Raw genomic sequence first — 9,469 nt, forward strand, 5'->3', positions numbered from 1 at the left:
GTAACACAATGTGTTTGTTTTATAAAAATATGTTACTAACAGTGATTATAGTAACACAAAATTAATGTTCCCAGTAAAATGTTACAAAGTGGAAAATTTAAAATGTGTGAGAAATACATACCCTATAGTAACACAAAATAATGTTATAACTAAAGTGTTACAAAGAATCAAATACAAGTTGAGCTATAAATGTGTGGCAGATAAGATCACATTAGATATCATCCTGGCCGATTGACAATCACATCATCATCCTAAATGACACCTAAGCAACAACAAGTAGGCATTTAAAAAGGTTGTGCCCATACTAAAGTCTAGTTTCAAACTATTTGGCTCAACTCAAGATGCTATAGATGTTGTGACATTAAAAGTGAAACATGTACTACGGGGAAACAAAACTGAAAAATAAAAAAAAACTACTTAAATTTAAATGGGAAAATATTACAATTCTTATAATGCTATTGATCGAACCCACAACTTATCTCGACTCTACAATCATATAAAGTGGTGTAGAATTTGATTTTTTTGGTCATTAAGAAAGCCGATCATATTACAACTCATTTTTACATGATTTTGCTTCCTATACTCAAAATCCAAGTGAAAACATTTCTCCGTTTTGAGTCTAACAAAAAACCTTGCAAAGAAATCAATTCCCTTTGCTTATTTCGAGCACCGAGAAAAGAATAAATTGTCTTATCTTTTCAACTCGGTCGCAATCCCACCTCTAACATTTATTCTTGTATAACAACAATCCTGCCTTGAATTTCAAATGAAATATTCTTCATCCACATACTTTTCTGATATACTGGATCAACCAACCTAACTTGATTATTTAAATAAAAAAGATATGATAAATACCAGCAGGCATGGTAGCCAAAAAAAGTAGATAAATCAAATAAGTAATCGTCATACAAAAAATTGACTAATGACCTATACTTTAGGAACACTATTTGAAGCAATTTTTAAAAACTGCCTTCATAACAGAGTTAGGTGATATGGAAACCGCATCCAAGGTGTTTTCAAGGAGATATCTAGAATAGGACCAACCATCATCATGATCATTTTACATATAACATATGAAATTCACAGAGAGTTTGACAATTAAAAATCAGCCATATATGCTCTCCAACTTCTTGACCATACATCCATCATACTCTGGCCATGTAACAAGATGACTAGGGGTGCCACAAACAATAGTAACCTGCAATGCCAGAAAAAAGAAAAATAATCTAAGAATGTGGCTATGCGATGTTTGGAAAATGATATAGGATCTAAAACCAAGACAATTTCGATATATGTTGCATCAGACTTATTTTAAATAATTATGTTAATATAGTTGCAATGGCTGACCTGAATTGAAGCTAGAGTCTGTATCAACACTGGAAAATTGCCTCTAATGCTTCTTTTGTCCAGCCATATACCCAGTCAAGCCTATAATAAAGAAACATGGTTAAGGATCAAATAACCTACAAATTGTAAGTTCTCATGTACATACTTGGCCTGCATGAAACCTCTATACCTACTACATATGGATAAGCCATTCCAAAACCAATCTTACAAGCAGTTATGTTCTAGTCTGGTCTCCTACATGGTTGTTCCATAGGTGGTATACTGCGCGGACCTCTATCCTACAAGGATGTTGCAAGTTGTGCAGGTCAGTCTGCTTCCTATTTCTTTAACTAGCAATTGATGCACAAGATTTCATAGCCAAGCAAAGGTTGAATCGGTTTCGTTTACCAGCCTGCTAGACATTCACACAGTATATGAATTTAATTCCATTGAAGTACTAAAGTGCATTATTAAATTAAGCTATGAACTTAGCTACACATTTGAGATTAGCATGTACTTGGTCTATTAGAAACAAGATAGCACATAAGGGTAGTTCTGAACTTACTAAATTGTAGAGTAGCTTCTGAATTTAGCATAGTTTTTGTGGCAGAACCGCCCATGTTATATGGCCCACATGTGCCCATCATTGTCTTCCAGACTTCTGACTGCCGCACATGGGAACCAGACAACTCCAGTAGTCTGTCGGGTGTCCTCGAAAAACCCGAATCATCCACTTATTTCTTTCCGAGCAGGATACATCATAGAAGACATTGCAGTATTACAACAGTTTATACAAATATATTACATCGGAATAAACAGCGAAAGTCTTATTAACCATAAGTTTACACTTCATTCATTAAGTGATTACAATTCATAAGTTTCAGCCAACTAGGCAGTAGGGTAGCATGATAGGTACCACTTAGCAACACACAAGAGAGATTCACCCTGCCCGTGGGTGCACAACAAACTTCTCTAATGCTGGCTCTCCTCCTGCAACAAGGGTTAACAAACCGTACAAAGGTACTCAACAAGACTTAACCGACGAAAATGAAAGACTCCAAGAATATGCAGGTTTTAAGGGGAATCAAGGTAAGTCTGTAGCAAGAATCAAGATTAACTTTTGCAGAAAAGCTTACTAAAAGTTGATCCTTAATTTCAAGGTTTTAGCTCAAGTTAAATCATTATCGGTCTCCAATTTGCAACTGATCTAAAGCAATCACTTCTTTACGCATCTCATCACATGATGATAAGTACTATTGTTCCATTGATTAACTACGATGCAGGTCAGTTGATCGAGTCTTCTTCTCCGAGAAGCAGCGGCGATTCGAATCAAATTGGCCCAGCTGGGGTTTCCTTACCACACAACATACGCAGGTCTCGAAACTACGTATATCAACCCTCACTCGGATCCTCCAGAATGTGAACCGGTCTGTGCTACCCGAGAATACAATACTCCACCTCCCTGCGCCATCCCAGACGGATTCACAGGATGGGTACACGCTACTCTCGCTATCTCCCACTCCCAGTGCGCAGTTGTCTTTTCACATAATGGAATAGCCAAGTAATTAGGCTTACCGGAGTATGTGGGCAGTACTACAAGTCACGATCACAAGCGGGCCTACAACGATCGGTCCTCAATCGACACAGGCGGTGCACTACGTCAAGACTCAAACTTGACGCAAGCAAGGATTCCACCCGGTCTCAATTTAAATTTATATCATCATTAAGTCTCAGGGTCTTCATGAGTATAGATCCATTGCCTCATAAACTTCTTAACCAACCATTTTCTACTAAGCATGGCTAAGCATTATAAAACTACTATAACTAACAGGGTGACAAGGATGAGTATTGAGATATCAAGGCAGGCATGCAGTAGTTGGTATCAAACAACTCCTATTTTACTTAAATGCATCAATCATAAGACTTCAGTGAATAACGTTTATAAAACACAAGGAAGGGTTATGCTCCGGGTCTTGCCTATGGTGTTAGGGTTGTCAGACACTTCAGAAAACCACAGAAAAGATAACCAACTCCATTGATAAGAAAACCACTTCTGGGACTTGCTCAACAACTGGATTTCACTCTCGATCACTAAACGTAAGTAAATATGCATGCTTTAGAATGATGATGTACTTAACATGTTTATGATGATCAAACAAGAGTAATTTAACTTGAGTACAACTTTCCTTCACGGTAAATTAAGTTAATTACTCACAAAGCAATTTTAGTATTATTATTAACAAGTTGATTATAAGCACAACCAATAAGTAATTGAATTGCCAAGGAGCATCAGAGGTGTTTGTGTCCCAAGGTCTACAATCAATCCAAAATCACACTTAAGTAATTTTATGAGTTATCCTAATTATTTTAGCATTTATTAATTAATTAAATAAAGGCATGTAATTAAGTAAATAATTAAAATTTATCAAAACAGGACCAAACCTTTTGTGGACCTAGGTTATTGCACATAACATTTACACAAAAAGTTTCATGATTAAAAGATATTTATTTTAACCTATAAAAATCATGGAAGGTCCATTTATTAATTAAAAGAGAGAATTTTTAAGCATACAAAAACTATTGATTTTCATCATTTCATATTTTGTCTAGGTCTAGCACATCTTGAGGAGGCTACACAAAAATTTTCATGATTTTATGACACTTCTACTATTTTATATAAATTAAGCAAGAATCAGTTCATTTAATCATTTCTGAAAAAGAATAAACTGAAGAGAACATTTTTCACCCGACCCCCCACTAGCCAGAGTGACTGACAGAGGGGCCCCAGGTCCACGGCACAGTGTCCCCGCGGTCAGCCACGGGTTCACCGCCGTTGACCGGCGATTCCTCGCCGCCGGCGAGGTCATCGGCGATGGCAAGGACACCAACATGCTCAGGGCAAGACGACGCATCAATCTAGGGCATAAAACATACAGCTAGGGTTACGAGACGACCTCGACGTCGGCCATGGCGACACGGCGGCGCTCCGGTGTGGTGATAACGGCCAACTGCGGGGTTAGCAACGACGGGGAGACCACCAACAACCTCCCCGTGCTCACACGAACTCAAAACATCTACTGGTGGAATGAATCAGTACCGGCAGCGAGCTCGCCCGGAGCCATGGCGGAGCGGCGAGACTGCGCACAGCGGCGCGGTGGCGTTCCGGCCATACCTGGCCCTAATTGGCCTAGCTAAGAGCCTCTACGTGTTCAGGGTGCTCACCACGACTAGCTCGGCTAATCGGTTGAAGCGGAAATGGACCAAACGATGCTACAGTCGACGACGACGGCTCCGACGCTGTGAACCCGGCGGCGAGCACACGTTCCGATGCGACTTGAGAAGGAAAGGATCAATGGTCAAGACAACGAGCATCACCGGTGCTCAAGGAGGCTAAAACATGAAAGTGCATGGCGGAAGGAGCTCTGGAGTGGGCTGGCCATGGAGAGGGCGCGTACGGCGGCTGGAAACGGTGGCGCGGACAACTCCGGCGATGCGAGGCGCTACGAACTGGCTCAACAAGAGCGCAAAGGCGAGGCGAAGCTATGGGCGCGGTGAATTGGGCTGAGCTGCGGCGACCACGACGAATTCGACCGACGGGCAAAGATGAACGATGGCGAGCAGAGAGGGAAAAAGAGAGAAAGGACAGCGGCGGCTCGGGCTTAAGTCAACGCGGTCGACGTTTCTGGGCATGCCAGTAGCTGGTTGGCATTGCCACCGCGAGTAGCTGCGTGCCACACGCGGGAAAAGCGGCGCTGGAGGACGGTGGCTCACCGGTGAAGCAGGCAGGTAGGCAGGTTGCGAGTGATGAACAAGACCGCCTGAAGCCTGATCCTCTCTCCTCTTTTTCTCCAGATTCCAAGCATCAACTCAAGATTATCCAAGAACAAGACTTGTTTATCTTCATGCAAGTTCCAACTTCGCTTTAAGGATCGAGCTCTAATTCTAACTGGTTTAGAAGATCAAAGCTCAAGAACAAGGATAGATTGAAACTGATCTCTGAACTTTTCAGCTAGGGTTTTGGAAAACAGTTAGTTTATCTATTTTGGTGAATTAATTAGTGATTAATTATCAAACAAACAACACACCCAATAACACCATTGCATAGTACAAACTTCATACTATGAAATGATGCTAAAGTTTGTAACAAGTTTATTTATGAAATTCATTTTAATAAATACTCCAAAATTGAATTCCTTACTGATTTCCAAGACAACCAATTATGACCAAGTGCTAGATTTCAATCCTGATTTCAAATTTGGAGCTCAATTTTTTAATTGTTTGGACTTGAATCCATACCCTACACTTGACACTAGTGTAAAGTACACACTTTACACCTCAAAGTTTATTAGGGCATAATTTCAAGTGTTTAAGTGAAATTCAAAAATAGAAGGTCACAAAGTACCTCAAAATGATTTTTTTTTTTTGGTTCTTGCTCATTACACCACACCAATGCATTGCAAAGCTAATAATTAACATTGATTTTAGTGAATGCAGCATGGTTCGCTACTTATGGATGCTCACTATGCAAGATGGTGATCATGACCAGGTTTTAATGTTGCTTAACACCAGGGGTGTTACAGCTTTGTCAAAAGTAGAGCATGCCATGGTCTGCAGCTAAGCAACAACAGATCATAACACTAACAAGTCAATCAGTTCGAGATCAGGATTTGTCAGCTACACAATTTTTCACACAACAAATTATTCAGAGCAATTTTTACCAAAATAATTATTCAGAGAAAGCAAACATCATCAAAGGAAGTAATCGTAAATTAAGGGCACAAGGTCTCCTTGTAGTCTTGTACAGTCCAGAAATGAATCAACGTAAGCCATTAGCCTAATTTGGTATTAGTAAGCTACTGTGTCTATTTATGTAGCATGAACTATGTATCAGTTTGGGGAAAAAACTCTGTACCTTTTCCAAGAAAAATAGCAAGGTTGTGTTATACTACAAAAAATGTTTATGCATCAGACGTGTTGTCTGAACTAAAGAGGTTCTATTGTACTAACAAAGTTAAATAGCGAAGTAGCTGCTACAGCATAAGGTATAGGCAGCACAAAGTGAAATAACATTATGTGAATGTGAATGATGTGTCATGGTGATGTTGGCAATGACCAGGCTGCTGCTAACACATAAATCCTTTGAATGTGCTTGGAGTTTTGCTATATCTAGTTTATCTGCAAGGATATAGAACTATGCTCCCAGACTATCATGTTTTATGTTTTGCCACATGCTTGCTATTTTGCGAACCGATGTTTGCAACTAGCTTTAATGTGACTATCTATCTTATAAAAAAATTATATATTCCCCCTAAAACCAGATGTACCTTGATGAGCAGATGAAAGGCGAGTGCACAGTAGTTCAACGCCTGTTAAAAGGAGTGTAGCAGCATGGCAGATTGGCAGGTAATACCAGCAGCTATTTAAACTTGAAAGACAGATAAAAGGGAACATGTTAGAACCAATTATCGCAAGAAGATACTAAAGCACCATTTGTCAAAAATTTATCGATCTTTACCTAGAATATGTATTAATAAGATATTCTTCCTGGGAAGGGTGCAGACTCATTGATCCAATCTAAACTGTATGTGTTGAAAATATTGTGCAGGGAGAGGTGCCAGTGTAGACTAAATTTGACACTGCATCTATTAACAAGTAAAATTGGAGAAAAAAATAAGTCAGCAGGTCTAAACTAACGAGAAAATAAGAATCCATACACCAAAAAACCTAAACTAACGAGAAAGTCAGAATCTTTGACCTCGTCTTCCATGCTTCATACAAATGCTTTTAATTCTAATGAGGACACGATAACTAACAAAACTCCAAATAGATCAAAAGGCTAGTATCTACAGGGTTAGTTAGTTGTAGTGTACCTTGTGTGCATTTCCTCGAGCAGTTGTTGGGTGTCGTCAATGTAAATGTTGCCCGAAGCTGCCGAGGCCCTGTCCGGCCACCTTGCCGCAGGCGCAGGGTGACTAGCCGGCCACGCCTGCTAGCGCCCCAGGACGGGACATTGCTGATCTGGAGGAGCCGCAGTAGAACAAAAACTCACCGTTGCTTGTCAAGCCTTCACGCCATGGGCAGGACCTCGAATCAGAATTGGTGGAACTACCGTGCGCTTGACCGTGACAGCAGGAGATGCCGCGTCTGGAGTAGCCGCAGCCCGCCGTAGCCGATCGAGGTGCTGCCGGGCGGGTGGGGTTTGGGTGTCACGAGTCGAGGACTATACGTTCGTATTGTTGTGGATTCTTGGAGAATTTTTGATGCGGAAACTAGAGAAGTGAATGGGATTGGGCTTGAGGACCAGGCGGGGACGGCAGGGGTGGGCGCAGTTGCGCGCGCAGCGGCGCAGGATGCTTTTCGTTTTCGCGCGCGCGTGGTGGCGCGCGCTGGCAGGCCGGCAGGCCGGCGGGGAGGGGCCTCAAAATTTTGCTGCTCATCTCACACGGACGAAGGATGAGTTTCACTTTCGGATCTGAATAAAATTCGGGTATCTGAATCTTAAAAAAGCATATTTTTACCAGATTTTGAATTCTTTTCATGAAGAAACGTATGAATTTTTCTATAGAAATTTACATATGATCTTGAAATTTATTTGTGTATTCATATGTAGTTTCTTGTAATTTAAAAATCTTTTTGTTGTACATGCACACTTGAAACTTTGATTAATTTCAACAAATTGGCAGCAATATATTTCAAATCAGCATATGTTTTCACAAACTTGCTAACAAGAAAAGAGATGACTATAATGATCGTTTTTACAGGACACCTAGTTCAAATGCAAAGTAATTCTAACAAACAGGCATAAACATATTAAAACTATCAAATAAATTATAACTACGTCAATTTGATTAAACATTAATCACCATATTTTGCTAGAGAGGAAAGAGTTGACAAGAAAGAAGAGCTTTGAAAAAAGACCTTGGTCTATTTCATTTAGTCTTCATTCCAGAGCCTATGAAAACAATCCTTTAATTTTTCTAGGCTTTTCAAAATCCATACATTCTTTTTTTTTGTTTTTCCAAAGTTATATGAGTCCTACTTAACTTCTACATTTATGGGACTTTGCCATTTCTCACATTTTTAAATTATTTGTTCCCATTTAGTTATATGAGTTGTTTTCTCGAGTCATATGAACCCTCTAACCTTTGAATTTCGATTCATACACACCAAATGGAACAAATAATTTAGTATATTTGTTCATCAAAGTAATTAATTTGTATTTCTTGGCATTAATAAAATAATTTTATATGATCCAAATATATTTTTGTTGTTTTATTAGAATTACTTTTTTATTTAAATTGCTTTTGTTGTACAAATCTCTAATTTGCAAACAAACGTATATGTGAGTACATTAATGCATTTAATACCACATCCAAACTCTAGTTTTCTTAGTCACTTTATATTTAACAATATTATTCAAAACTTCTTGAAAAATACAAAAAAAATGTCTATGAACCAAAACACAACATTCGAAAAAAAGTGTCATCGAGAAATCAGGAATGAGTCCGATATTCTTGGCTGTACAGTAGGAGAGAAACATGATGGAAATAGGAAAGTACTGGCTTAGTAATAAAAAGCACTGCCTTGTGAATATCATCACTTCTGCTGTTATTTGGTCTATGTGGAAACTTAGGAACGATCTTTGTTTTCAGAAAATTGGTTGGAGAAGCATGGAAATGCTCCTTTTCAGGATAACTAGGCTGTTACTGAATTGGAAAATTCTCTACCCTCCCGACAAGAAAGATCTACTGGAACTTTATATCAACAAGATCAAGGCAGAAGCAGGCAAGATTTTGTGGCTTCCATTGGGGCGCCTAAACACCACCTGAAGTTTCATAAAGGTGTTGAAGGAGTGACCTGGAGTAAGGAGTATGAAGAACTGATGGCGAACTTGAAACTTCCATGGTGGAGCTCGTTGAACATCTCTCTCAACCTTGCCTGAAGTCTTGATCCTGATGCTTCGTCTTTTTTGTTCTAGTTGTCTCGTTATATGGATATTTAGTCGGTTTTTCTTTTTCAGTGATCTTAGCCCTGGTGGACGATTACTGCGGTTTAAACCCTGTGCTGTAATAACTCTCGGTCTTTTTTATTTTAATTAAAAGGCCGGGGCGTATGCCCTTGAACTCTAAAAAAATCAGAAATG

General features: G+C 39.4%; 1 long non-coding RNA gene across 1 annotated transcript; it reads right to left on the bottom strand.

Annotated features, from left to right (window-relative positions):
* Positions 1 to 1,006: 1,006 nt before the first annotated feature.
* On the bottom strand, positions 1,007 to 7,726 carry LOC136485125 (uncharacterized). Its single transcript, XR_010766327.1, has 6 exons — positions 7,197 to 7,726; positions 6,842 to 6,968; positions 6,651 to 6,751; positions 1,892 to 2,316; positions 1,348 to 1,428; positions 1,007 to 1,198 (listed from the first exon to the last, which is right to left on the bottom strand). It is a non-coding gene; the product is annotated as an uncharacterized lncRNA (long non-coding RNA).
* Between the last annotated feature and the right edge of the window lie 1,743 nt (positions 7,727 to 9,469).

Source organism: Miscanthus floridulus, chromosome 10 (assembly GCF_019320115.1).
Source record: "Miscanthus floridulus cultivar M001 chromosome 10, ASM1932011v1, whole genome shotgun sequence".
Classification (NCBI taxonomy): domain Eukaryota; kingdom Viridiplantae; phylum Streptophyta; class Magnoliopsida; order Poales; family Poaceae; genus Miscanthus; species Miscanthus floridulus.